The sequence below is a fragment of the Ambystoma mexicanum genome, chromosome 3q, assembly GCF_040938575.1.
Source record: "Ambystoma mexicanum isolate Mex_15411 chromosome 3q, UKY_AmexF1_1, whole genome shotgun sequence".
Lineage (NCBI taxonomy): Eukaryota > Metazoa > Chordata > Amphibia > Caudata > Ambystomatidae > Ambystoma > Ambystoma mexicanum.
Window position 1 is genome coordinate 2,918,017 of NC_090926.1, and position 14,311 is coordinate 2,932,327.

The following is a 14,311-nucleotide window of genomic DNA, read 5'->3' on the forward strand; positions in this document are numbered from 1 at the left end:
CAACTTTCGTGCTTCTTGGAATGGTTTCCCATACCATTTCAAAGATTGGCGTTCTTCCTGGGTTGCAATCCAGTCTTGAGTATACAATTTTTGCTTTACTTTGTCTGGGTTCTCACACAGGTCGATTAGAATTGCTGGACAAATCTTTTTCCATTCTGACAGGGTCATAGCATTTTCATTTGCAAGTGCTTCCCTTAGGACCGCAAAGCCCGCGTCTTAGTTTTGTCGGTACACTTTCTGAACAACTAAAGGGCCTTCCAGGTCACAATCGTCTTCATGGCAGTCAAGCCAAGTTCCATTCGGATCGGTGGATTGGAGTGTTCTTTGGTAAACAGAGTACTTGCTTTGAAAAAAGCCCTTCGATCCTGGACCAATTTTGGTCCTGAAACCTGAACGAGGTCTCTGCTCCATATGTTAAAATCGGCAGAGCCTTCATTCGGTAATATGAAATCACCGGAGTCAATGAGAAACCACAATCTCTTCACCAGCAACCTGCCTTGGCTTGCCAGGTTTTTAGTCTTGGTCCGTAATAGGTCCCGCCTTTGGGATGTGCCTTTTATTTGTATTCAGGCATACTACCAGGTATATGAATGACTTTACCTCAGGTATTTTACTTCCCATGGAGGTGCCACCCATTACATTTTCTTTGAATATGCCCTGCCGTTGGTTCAAAAGACATTATCCTTGATTTCAATGGACTGATGATAAGGCCATTAGACACCACTTATTTATGTAGTGCGTCTAATTGCCGCTGGAGGCCAACTGGCGTCTGATCCAGAAGGACTACATCATCAGCGTATAATAGACCACCTACTGTTGACCTTCCAATCTTTGGTGGGAAACACCTGATATTTGAAAAAGCATCTTAAAAATCTGATATGAATAGGTTGAACAGCTCTGGGACCAGTGGACAACCTTGTTTTAGGCCTTTATTAGTCAAGATTTCCTTTGACAAAAGACCTGATTTGTCCATTCTTACTTGCATTTTGGTTCCTGGATTGCTTCCAATGCGTTGTTAGGACATCCCCACTGCTGTAGTTTATTCCACAATTTAGGGCGATTGACAGTGTCAAATGCCTGAGTAAGGTCTATAAAGGCCAAATAGATCTTCTTGCCTTTACTTCTTTCGACTTGGGCCTTAAAGATGTTAATGATAAAGACATTCAATGGTGTTCGTACGCCCCTAACCAACCCAGCCTGCCACTCGACCCTGTAGTTTTAGTTAATACTCCACTTTGACAGCACCATCAATATTAATTTGGCAAAAACCTTTCCAGCCATATCTAACAGTGCAATTGGCCAATAGTTTGGGTCAGATCGTAAACCTTTTTTATGAAATTGGGATGATCAATGCTTTTTTCCAGGAAACAGGTATTGACTTTGATTTTATAATGTAGTCAAATAGCATCCTCAGGAAAAGGGACCATTGCGTTGGGTCTTGCTCCCATCCGGCTCAGGGGCCCTAGAGTTGTTCAATTCACCTATTGTTTCCTGTACAGATGTTAAATTGATGTGTAATTGGTCCCACCTACTACTTGTAGTTGATTCAGCAGTGGTTTCCCACTGATCAGGGTAAAAAAACTTGGAAAGATGAATTACCCATGTTGCTGCAAGAATAGGGTTTGACAGCAGGGATTCCTGAAGCGCATCCAAATCATTAATCATGGTCCATGTTTCAGATGCATTTTCTGACCTTATATTCGCAAGCATGGTTTCTGCGTCATGTTATATCAGCCTTTTTTTATACAATTTGCGCCAGTTCCAGTACTGTTGCGTTAATTTATCGATCTTAATTTTTGCCTCTAATGTTTGGTGCTTCCTTAAGATGCGAATGTGTTGAGGATACATTTTCTTTTTTCCAAAAGCTACCGGATCAAATAAATGGCGATGACTGATAGTTGGTTTATTCATGGGCTCTTTCTTGGTTTCAAAGTCTTTAAGCACCTGGGTATAGTTAATCGCTTGGGTTCCTCCTTGCAAACTATTATGATGTATGGCCCGTTTTAGTTCCCCAGTGATCCCTGGTATTTTGTTGGCTCTAATCCTCAGCCGATTTTGACCTGGGGCCATGTCTAGATCAGCCGTGTATTTAGAATCCATATGCATGTTAGAGGCCATCCAAGTCAAACTTAGAAGGTTATGATCACTCAAGGATTTTTCTTCAGTAGTCAGTGACTGCACTGCCATAATCATGTTTCTGGAGACACAGATATAAATCGATAATTTGCTCACTACCCATTCCTTTCCAATTGATTTTTCCTGGGATGTCTTTATCAGTGTTACCATTAAGGATCAGTATATCTCTTGAATTAATGGAATTCCTCCAAGGGGGGGGGCTTTTTTTCGTGATTTTGATGTAGTGACTAGATCCTCCTCCAATTCTCACCCGGTGTTATCACAGCATTGGGAGTTGAGATCTCCACACAGGAGAAAATGCGGATCCCCCCATTTTTCTCATAGATTATTAATTAAGTCCACAATCTGATATGGGGAGTTGATTAAGGCCGGGATTCTTGGATTGCAATATAAATGTAGCAAACAATGTCTTTTCCGCAACCTCAGGTCCCGCTGGTACTCTGATACTTGATGTCTATAAGTAAACCGGACGTAGTTCTTCCTTTTACACCTTTCATGGCTGGATTCAAGTGAATAGTATAAACTTCTAAAATCGGTGGTTCTCTAAGCCATGTTTCCTGTAGATAAATTACATCATAGTTGTCTATGAAGAGATCTTCATTTGCAAACAGGTGGGAGAGTCCCCTCGTATTCCAGCTAGCCATCTTAAACTGCCTAGTCCTGAGGGATATTTGGCTTTATGGTTTACTTATATTTTCGCCCAATAGCCCGGCCAACCACTTCCAATTCTCCTCCAATCCTTTTTTCTCGTTGGTCAATTTCGCCTTGTCATTGTGTTCACGCCTATCCGACTCCAAAGATGTTTTAGATCTTTTATCATCATCTCTGGTAACGTACTGCAGTTTCTTGCGCTCCTGATCGTGTCCCCCTGTTTTTAGTATAGCCGATTTCCTAGTAGTTCTCACTGGAACCTTTACATTGTACTTCGTTAGATCAAAACCCATTGGTCTCAGTCGATGTGCCTCTTCCATTAGCAGATGTCTTTTCAAAGGCGACGCAGGATAAAGGATAACCCTGTCCATTCTTTGTTCTTATGGGAATTCAACTGTAATCAAGTTGTCCGTTGTTAAAGATCTCAGACAGGAGACGTGATGGAATAGGTGAATCACATTGGCTCTATTGAGGATTGGACCGTCAATGAATCATTCTTTCCAATGCCAAAAATGTGATAAACTTGGCTTGTCATACAATCTTTGGTCTATCCCTTCTCTCACCCTACTTATTTGAAGAGTACTCCTGATGTTCTATTTGTTCCTCTGATGCCCTCCTCGGCTTACCAATTCTTAAAGGCGAAATTACATATACATGCTTCTTAGACATAACAGGAGGTTGTATAGGGCTTTTATCGGGGTCATGGGATCGTCATGATTCATCCTTCCAATCCTATTATCTGAAATTCTGTCTGTTAATTTCCTTGGCGACTTTTTAGAAAGGTCATCTTTAACCAGTCTTTGGGTAATCGCCCTTACCTTCTCTGTACCTCCTCCAAGAGCTTTTGCTGCAGAGTTCTGTTGTGTAGGCTTCCTCATTTGATCAGTGTTATCAGAGGGTTGTGTGCCCCTACTATTTAGTAGCGCTGATCTCTTTAATGGGTGGCCGTATCCTCTGTCAACTAACCCACTCCCACGAAAATGTGTGGGGTCTTTGCAATCTAGCAATGTTTCCTGTGCGACACAATGCGTTAGAACCCAGTTCCTTTAAAGCTCTTGGCCCACTAGGCTTCTTTATCCATCTTGGCTGTCAGTCCTGCGACTGATTAGAGTCGTTGTTTGACGTAGCAGGATCATATGTTGGCTCTTCAGACCCAGATCCCTCATCCACATGCGGGTCGTGCTCCGACATAGTATGGGTCGATAGATCCATCAAATCGATTGAGGGTGTGTGTTTCTTCCCCTTGTAGCGTTACTGGGACACGTTCCCTATGTTCAATGTGATTAAATTTAGTGCTTTCCAATGAAACCGTATTCACAGTGGTCCGAGTATTAGTGCAAATCACTTTTTGGGAGCGTAATATTTCTGATAAACGCTTTGTTTCAGTTGCTTTTACATTTCACTTGAGCCGTTTGATTTTTAAGTTTCTTCACATTAAAGGTAAAATCCACACCCCTTTTTTAAGGCATTTTTTTACCTGTTCTTTGATGTCACCAGCAGGGCCTTTTATAGTGAACTCCTTTTGCGATGGTTTCGACTTGGCAAAAATTTCACACATTTTATTGGTGGGGATTTCCCGCTGGTTCCATTGTGTTCTTAACATTATAATCTATATTCAAAACATCTGCAACTGGATGTTGAGAATCTGATAGATCCTGATCCTCGCTGATCGATATTATGCCTACCTATTGGGTCATAATTGATAATATGTGATAACCTGGTCTTGGTCTGTGAATCTTGCTTAGTTATATCTAAAGGATTTCGCGTTGTCGGCTCTTTACAAGCCCCATACTTTAAATTTTCCAATACAGACCCCGCAGGTCTCACCATCTCTATTTGCATTGCCATTGATGTGAACTGTTTACTGGTCACTTCTTCTGGAATTCACATCTCCCTCGGTTCAAAACCTCTAGACATTCCTCTTACTTCTTTCTCCTTACTGATGGGATCTAGGGTGGTGTGAAGAAGACTCGAGATTCGTGCTGAACTATTTTCCAGGTTACTTTGGATTCCTGTGACAAATCCTTCAACATATGCCACCTTTGAATGGAGCATCACCAATATTGTCATTTGGTCTTTTAATTGATCTCCCATTTTCTCAGATAGCTTCATAACCTGGCCCATTATTGCTGTTAAAGTTGAGATTGCTAAAAAAAAAAAATCAAGCTCTCTCGTCATTCCTTGAGGGCCTCCCATCTGATCCTTTGGAGGGGCTGGTTGATCCGTTTGTGTTGTTATTGTAACAGTCTCAATTTTGGCCACATCGGGTTCCTCTAGATCTTCCATGAGGTTCACACTTCCTCTCAGTGAGGGGCTTTCTTGGTCGTTCGGGTGTGGTAAGGTCATCAATAGCTGATCTGATTCTGTTGTTCCGGTCCACCCAAGTATCCCTTCATTAGCACCCCCCCATCCATTGCGGTGAATCGATCCTTGGCATTAGGTGGGTAATCACTCCCCCCAATCTTCCTCTGTGGGCCAGACAGTTCTCAGTTCTTTCACGGGTCGCCTCCACAGGTAGCCTCCACAGTTAATCTTCTACTGATTCTACCTCCAAGGATGTCTCCAGTAGAAGTTGATCTTAAATTTCAGTCACCAAGGGCCCCTTATCATACTTAGTCATTGCAACACGTGACACAGGTCCACCCCTATCCTGTTTAGTGTCACAATAAAAAAGCACAAACTGTTCAGGTCTTCATGCGGTTTTAGGCCTCTTGGTCTCCAGATGTTTAGTTCAGTTTGCGCTCTAAAGGATTCACGTTTGCTTGCACCATCTCGGTTTTAGGTGCCTCTTGTAAAAAGCTTTTTCTGATTACTGCCTTTTTGCTTGAAGTTGGACATGAGAGCATTGTCTGACATATTCCCTACTGAGGTACTCCATTTTGTAATAGATGTACCCCCATACCATTCTGAAGGGTTAGCTTCCAAGTCAGTGACGTCTGGTTCTTCACCCAGTGTTGCTTTACTAATGTCTGTTTGACGTTATTTGCCGGGCCCCTTCCACAAAGTTCCGTCATAGCTTCCTTGCTGTGAAGATCCACGTTTGTCGACTTCAAGGGCGGGGTAATGTTTGTAGCATTTGTATTTGTAGTATTTGTGACATTTCCCACGGTAGCAGCCGTTTCGGCAAGTACCAACCCGTTCTCTAACAAGCCACTCTTTGAGTTGGTTAATGCTATCCGGTTGCAGCCCACTGGCTTTGTGTGAATTCCCATATCTGAGCCCTCCTTCCTGGGAGGTTGGAGATGGTTAAGGGCTGATATTGGAGTCAGAGACTGCAGGCTGTCTATGTAGCATGCCAGGCTTGCCCAGATGCGCATCTCCACATTCAGTGGTTGAGGTAGCAGAAGCGATTGCAAAATTCGATCCCTCTGTGATGCTAATAATAGCGTATTGTCATCACAGCCCTTGTCCTGTTGGAGAGAGGACTTTTTATTTTACTGAGCACAATTTTCAGTTTCTGACTATTATTGGGATCTTCTAGGCTTACGTTCGCACACATAGTGTTCAAGGGCAATGGCGCTTCACAACTTTCGCTGCTTCCCTGCTGCAGTACATGTTCACGTACCTCAGACTCCGTCACAGTCTCCACGGCATCCGTCGGCTGTCTCATAGTCCGTCTTACCCCTGCTCCTTGCTGCCTGACTGCCAGACTGCTCGCCTCTGCTCAGCTCTGCTGATGGAGATAGGGTGGTAGTTGGCTGGACAGGTAGGGTCATCTGCTTTTTTTTTTTAAGGAGGGGGCGCACAAGGGAGTGCTTGAGGGAGGAGGGGAAAGAACCAGTAGCAAAGTAGTGTTTACAGAGATCAGCAAGTGCAGGGGCAAGAGAGCCAATGTTTTCCTTGATGGTTCTCGAAGAGCAAAGGGAATCCTGTTTGGAAGAGACCTTCATGGAGCCGACAACTCTGGTGACTTCATCAGGAGAGACAAGGGCGAAGGAGGAGAATGAGGATGGAGGAGGGGGGGGGGGGGAAGAGGCCAAGGGAGGCAAAGGGGTGAGGGATGGGATGGGAGAGTGTGTAACAAGGCTGTTCAGGATGTCCAGGGTTTTGGTGGTGAAGTGAGTGGCGAGTGCATTGCAGAGGGCCTGAGATGGAGTAGGGGAGGAGGATACTGCAGAAGGGTTGGCTAGTTCCCTGCAGATTTTAAAATGTTCAGCCGTGTGGTTTGATGCGCCAGATACCCGTGCCTGAATGTGGATCCTTTTTTGGGCACGCTAACGAGTCTGTATTGCCTTTGGAGCAGGCGGCAGGCCAGTTTGTCAGAGGGTGCGCCTGAAGTTTGCCACTTCCATCCCGCAGCTATGCACCTTCGTTTCAGGGCTGCAAGTTCAGAATCGTACCAAGTGTCGCGCTTAGAGGTGGGCTTCAAGCGGATCCTCATGACAGGGGCAAGAATGTCAAGGGTGTTGGTGATGGACAGGTGGAAGTTGCTGAGAGCAGTGTCGGTGGTAGAATCTAAGATAAAGGTGGAAGTGAAGGCAGCAGCTGACACTCGTTTCATCGTGCGGATGTTCATGAACAAGGTTGGCAGGGCTTTTGGAGGTGAGGTCACAGGTCCATAGGGACCCAGGTGGGAGGAGAGAAGGGAGTGGTCTGACTAAGAGAGATGGGGGGCCATGGGAGATGAGAGAGGGAGGTCAGAGTGGATGAGGGCGTCCAGCACAATGGGTTGGACCAGAAGGGAGAATGTAGAGGGATAAGGAGGTGCAGAGGTCAATGAAAAGAGGACGCAATGCCAGAAGAGTCAATCGGCTGTTAAAGTCCCCCACGAGGAGCAGGCTGGAGGAGGTAGAAAGTAAGGAATAACAGAAATCAGCCCATTTGGAGAGGAACAGGGAGGTAGCACCTGGAGGCCGGTAAATTGTAGCAATGGTCAGGGTGGAGTAGGGAGAGATGAGTAGCTTGCATACCAGGCTTTCAAAGGAAGAGTAGAACTGAGTTGTTAAGATGGAAGAGGGTAGAAGATTAAGGCAACCCCACCGCCAGTACGGTGAGGGTGTGGCTTGGAAATGATCTTAAAGCCATCAGGTAGGAGAGAGTCAAAAGCAATGACTGAGCTGGTTTTGAACCATGTCTCAGTAAGAGCAAGAATGTCAAGATCAGTGTCTTCAAGAAGGAGACAGATGTCAGAGAGTGTTTGTTAGTTGAGCGGGCGTTCAAAGTCACCAGGTGAAGGCTTTCTCTGCCTTTGAAGGTTTTCTGAGGAGTACAGGGGTGTGGTACTTCCGTCAGAGGGGGAGGGACAGAAGGGGAAGAAGGGGGAGAGGCAGGAGAAGAAAGTTAAAAAGGGATGGTAGGATCCGGTCAAAGAGAAGGAGGTTGGCCTGAGGACCCTGAACCAGAACAGTGCCAGTCTGATAGACATTAATGATGCAGCCTGAGGAGAAGAAGCCTGCCAAGAGGACATCCCACTTGATGCCACCATTAATGGGAGAGGATGAGAAAGGCGAGAGAGTAGAGATGAGATGAGGAGTCCATAGGTCAGGAGAGGGGACAGAGAAGAGGATATCAGTGAAGATCTCTCTGGAAGATGCACTGACATAGGTGTCTGCGATGGGAAGGCCAGGGCTTGCAACCAGGATGTCTTTTTTGTGCTTTTTCCATCCCGATTTCTTGAGAGAGGGAGGATAGGGGATAGAGAACTAATTAGAAAATATTGGAGAGATGGTGAGAGCCATCTCAGTGGCAGAGGATAGATGTGAGAAGGAGAAGGGGGAGGGGCTGCACTGCACAGTGCTGGGCACTTACTCATAGATGGTAAGGAGGTCACAATTGCAATGCAAAGCAAAATGTGAGGTGCAAAAGGACTACAATGCAGTACACAATAAGAATGCCAGATGTCAAGCCAAAGTCAAGTGAGGTGCACCAAAAATTGATGCGAGATGAAAAGCACACCGACCTAGATTCGATTTTAAAATGGATTATGCAATATATTGGCTAAATTGTTTTGTACCTTTTGTCAGTTTCAAATTTGCGTTGTAAAGATAAATAACATGTAAATGGTTAAATGTCTTATCACGTAAGGCTAACCAAGAAACACTGAATAAAATAAAAAAATAAAAATAATGGATTACAAGCATTGCATGAAAAAAGGATGTATTCGATTATAAAATGGATTACAAGCAGCATTTTTGTTTAAACATATGGTCATTACTTAAATAAATCCATTCCAAGAGATGCCATTGTGCTAAAATACGCCAGCTAACAGTTTGTAAGCAAGAAGCTGAAAACACTGGCTGCCATCTTACACACAATTTTTTTACTACACATCCTAGAATTAGTGGATCATTAACAGGCTCCCCTTTTCACACAGAAGAAAGTACAGTACTATAAAGAGTGGGATAATATGGTTTGCCCAGGACCACTGCCTCACCACTTTGGTTCCACAGTCTAAAGTGTGGCTATGTAATCATCCATATCGACTAACACTTTGTGCTCTTCCTTGGGAGTGACAGCCCAGATTTTACAAGCTTCTTTTGGTGGACCCAAGCTCTAGAACTGCAACATACAGATGCTATGCCAACTTTAGACTTTCACTCTGGGAGCACAAATTCCCCAACCCTGAATATAAGCAACGGACCAAGCTAATGGGGGAGGCCCACCCCTACTCAGATTGAAATGGTGCATTCTATATCAGGGTCGGGACTGGGGCATAAAATTGTCTTGGGCACCAATAAAAATTTGGCCCACAGTTGCAAATGGCAATTCATTCCTTTTGTGACAGACTGTTTCAGTAGTACCCAAGGGGGCGTTTTTTGATCAAATTTGATGCACATTTTAAAGAATACTTATTCAGTAACACTGGTCAAAACTACTAGCCACATGGTGAAGTAACACATCAAAGTGGCCCACATTGGCCAAAAAAGTGGCCACGCTAGCCGTTTGCGTTTTGAGTTCGAACATTATCCTATTGCCCAGTTCTATAGAATATTTTTTAGAAACAATTCGGAAAAAGCCAAACAATGTACACGCATCACTGAACATATAACATTTCAACAACAGTGACTTAACATTCTATGCTATCTTTACAGTTTTCATGTTTGTGTTCGTCACTCAACATTCAAACAACTCAATATTTTGTACGCGGATTACCTGTACGTGTCAAGAACACTGCATTACATGGAGTTTGTGTATATGACTTTAAAGCCAGTAGTATTTTAACTCCTTAGGATGAACCCCCAGAAACAAAAACAAAAAAGATAAACATCTCTACGGGGCCAAATGAGGTTCGTGCACCGGTTGCTAAAGAGTGAAGAGGGTAAATTCCCTCTTTGCCCCCCCCCCATGCACTCGGCACCTATAACAATAGGTGTTACCATCACCAAAAGTATAAATACTCAAGTTCATCAATCAAAAGAAAGAGGAAAGCCAAGTCTGCTCTGCCAGAATTTTGATACAGCGATTTAGCACATGAACACAGAAGTCTCTGAAAAATGCTGATCACACAGGTGTCTTCTAAAGCATCGTGGTACTCACGTTTATCAATATACATTTCAACTGTAGAACATAAACAGAATATTACCCACAGAAAGCTGACAACGCTACGCGATTTGTGCTGTACTCCTGGGCAGACAAATAATATGTGGCATAGTGAACACAAAATACATAACAAAACACATTGATTAGATCAGAATATGCACAACAGCACGGAAGCAAATCCAGAGCCGTGTCAGTCACTATACGATGTCATGACACGTGTTATATATGTTTTGTAAAAAATGGCACAGACTCATTTTTATAAAAGCAGCCATGTAGGGACGGCTGACAAGGTCCCAGGAAACGCACTCTCTTCACCCTCCCATTAAAGCATCGTTGCATACTGTTCTCACACAGTCGCACATGAAAATCATGGCTGCTAAACATACTAGGTGAAATCTAAGTGTAAATAACTCGGCACATTGCCGGTATAATTCTATGTTTTGTAAGTATAATCTCGAGTCACCATATCATTGTTTCAATTTCGTTAAACAATCCACTGCTTTCTGAAAGATTTATGTAGTTTGCATTCAAGAATTTGACAGATCATTTACAATACTTTGGTCATTTCTTAAAGCATTCTACATTATTAAAAAAACCATGTGGACATGTTTCAAAGGTTGTCGGCATCACTACGTTCCCGCTCCAGGATCCTTCTTTCACTAAGTCTAACATTTCCCTACTTCATCCATTGCCCCGCAGAGCACCCCTCCCCTCTGTGCCATCACAGTGGACCTCATCTCTCATCTGTCCCCTTTTGTGCAATTTCCTTTCTCTCGTCTCCCTCACTCTGTGCACGCCCTTCCTGTGCTACCCTTTAGGGCACCAATGGTCCAAACTTTTGTCTCCACTCTATTGGGCCCACCTTGCCCCCCCACCCCCTCCCACCTCCACAATGCCCACTTCCTACACCCCGACGTGTCCTCAAGTCTGCTAAACGGAGCTCCTTACAAAGCTGGCATATGCCCTTTCCCCTCCCTATTTCTCTTTTTCATGACCCCCCTCCCCCCATGTTTTTCTCCAGATGTTGCTTCCCTATCCGCCATGCCTTAATGCGAGCTTAATGCCCTCCTTTTAAGCTACAGTTCTATGTCCCTTTATGTGCCCCGTCACATTACTCGCCCCTAGGCACACTTACCAATACTATTCCGCCTCCCTATTACACCACCCACGCTCTTGAATCACCTCACAATGATCACCTGATTATCTATGCTCCCTCTCGCGATCATCATGTCCAATACATCCTCATTGCGGTCATTCACCACCAGTATATGAGTTCTCCATCTTGCCCCTTTGCCACGTACCGCGCCCCATTTCCCCTCTCCCCTACTGCGTACCCCTCACCTGCCTGAATCCAGGTATCTCCCTTCACAGCTGCTTCTGTTGCACCTGTTCCTGTGACAGCGATGTTTTCTCACCACGCATGCGCTGAGTCCAGCAGCTGGAAGAATGCTGGGGGGTGTGGTTTCCCATCTTGTCTACGTACAAACAACCCACTAGTAGAAATAGACAACCGATAAAGCTTTCCGTTGGAGACCATTTTGGAAAGGAATTGCGCCTTCCGTTTGACGTTCGTAAACCAGAGAAGCACTTGACGTCAGTGCTTCCGTCCTGCGCAGACGTAGAAAATCTACAGAACCGCGTATGCTAAGGCAGTTGCTAGTTCCCATCCAGAAACAGACCATAGCAACGGCCCGCCTACTCTTCTTTACGTGACTTTTTACGTCATCATTGTGATTTTTCCGGAGCAATGGAGCGGTTCCAGAGTAATTTCTGTGAGCGCCGAGAGGAGAAGGGGGAGGCTGTGGCTGCTGGTGTAAGTGCAACCGGACTCTGCTTTTGGCTTGCAGCTGTTGGGGTGGGCATTTTCTTCCGGATACCGGGAACGTTTCTGCAACACCCTGGAGGCTCGAGCGTCTGACTTAGTCTTGTCCCTCGTCATTTTTCTGAGTGGGAACCTGGAAGAAACTTGCTGCAAGAGCAGCAGCAATCCGTGTGCTCTTGGCTGGATGAGAATGTTAAAGGTATCTGTACCACGCACCGTCACCAACGGAATTGGTCCCCAGGCGCTCTGGCAGATCTGTAAATGATAAGGTGGGGATGGGTTAGTAAGGTGAAGAGGGAGTAGGATAGTGAGAGGAGTGGTGTTCTGTTGGCAGCTTCAACTCGGTATACACCAGATGCTGATCTTTGGTGCGGGTATTGGATCGGTGTCCGCGTGTGCTGTTGCTCCGGCTTATGTGTTGTTGCAGCTTGTGGTGCGAGAGATGGTTGTGTGAGTTTTTGAGTGAGATAAGTATGCAGAGTTTGAGGTTACATTGGTTAGTGGGTTACCTGACCTTTAGCATGCTAACATTCACAGTATTGTCTAAGTGTGGCACTTGTTGGCCTTCACAATCCTATCTAGATGCGGTGCAGGCCAATGCTCAGAATTCTATCTAGGTGTGGGCATGCCAACATTCACCACCCTATCTAGATGCGGCTCAGGCTGGTGTTCACAGCTCTAAGTGTGGCACATGCTAACATTCAAGTCTCATCTAGGTGCGGGTATGCTATCCTTCGGTCAAAAACCTATTTAGATGTGACGCAGGCTAATGTTCACAATTCTATCTAAGTGTGGACATGCTAATAAGGGAGGTAAGATAGAGTGGCAGGGGTTTTCTGGAGTAGAGTGATTGCTCTACTCCCCACCCATGCCACACTCACGGTTTTTGTTGGTGTCTGTTAGCTGCTGGCTTCCTTGGCGTCCCCTGCGGACACCTGCAGACACATCTTGGGGCCGTCCTTCACCGCAGGGCTGCCGGGCAGAGGGCTGCCCTTGGATGTCCTTGAAGTGGGGTATGGAGACCAATCCGGATGGAGTGGGCGTGTTGGGAGGCGGGCAGAGGGGAACCAGGAAGCAGGTGGGCTAGGGAGAGGGACCACGCGCCGAGTGCGCTATGGTGCTTTAAGCACCTTTGCAATGTTGAATTGCAGGGGTTAGGGAGGTGGGGGTCAGGAGACTCCTTACCTTTGGCCTGGGTCAAATCCAATTAGCATATTCTGGGATACCGTGAACGTTCTTGGAGCGGAAAATTACATTTACTTTAAAAATCATTTTCAGCTAAAGGTATGGAGGGCTAAGAAAACAAACAGGGACAGTGGTGTTTAACTGATCAAAGGGGGGTAATAGAGTAATTTAATGTTTCATAAGGGTGTGTTTTAGGATGGGGCACTTTGGTGTGGGTCTGGAGGGAGGGATAGGGACATAGTGGTGTGGATCTGGAGGGATGGGGACACAGTGGTGTGCCTCTGGATGGAGGGCTAGGGACAGAGTAGTGTGGGTCTGGAGGGAGGGTTGGGCCACATGGACGGGTCTGGAGGGAGAGATAAGGCACAGTGGGTATGGAGGGTGGCATGGGTCATCTAGGTGTGGGTAGGTAGGATGGGACATCTTGGTGTGCCTCTGGAGGGAGGGGATGGGGCACATTGGCGTGGGTTTGATGTGAGGGATGAGGGCACATTGGTGTGGGTTTGATGGGAGGGACGGAGGACATTGGTCTGGGGAGGGATGGGGGCATATTGATGTGGGTCTGGAGGGAGGGGTTGGGGCACATTGGTATGGGTTTGATGGGAGGGATGGGGCATCCTGGAGTGGGTGGGATGGGGACATCTGTGTGCATCTGGGGATGGGATGGGGCATCTTGGTGTGGTTATGAGAGGGAGGGATGGGGCACATTGGTGTTGGTCTGCAGGGAGGGATGGGGCATCCTGATTTGGGTTGGATGGGGACATTGTGTGGGTCTGGAGTGGGGGCACATTGGTGTGGGTTTGACGTGAGGGATGGGTACATTGGTCTGGGGAGGGATGGGGCATATTGGTGTGGGCGTGGAGGGATGGGGACATTGGTCTGTGTCTGGGGAGAGATGGGTCTGGAGGCCTGGATGAGGGCATCTTGCTGTGTGGCTGGAGGGATGGTGGGATCTGCAATGGATGGTGGCACATTGGTGTCGGTCTGGAACAGGTATGGGGCATCTGTTGGTCTGGAGGGTAGATTGGGGCATCCTGG

The 14,311-nt window shown here is 45.9% G+C and overlaps 1 protein-coding gene across 11 annotated transcripts in view; it reads right to left on the bottom strand.

The window, feature by feature from the left end:
* SGSM3 (small G protein signaling modulator 3) overlaps positions 1-11,720 on the bottom strand; it is a 685,370-nt gene extending 673,650 nt beyond the window's left edge. For 7 of the 11 annotated variants that reach the window (XM_069652912.1, XM_069652902.1, XM_069652903.1 and 4 more), the window contains exon 1: positions 11,608-11,720. The gene's annotated coding sequence lies outside the window, so the exon portion shown is untranslated. The remainder of the gene's footprint in view (positions 1-11,607) is intronic. The other 4 variants (XM_069652906.1, XM_069652905.1, XM_069652901.1 and 1 more) reach the window with 2 other exon arrangements.
* Positions 11,721-14,311: the final 2,591 nt, after the last annotated feature.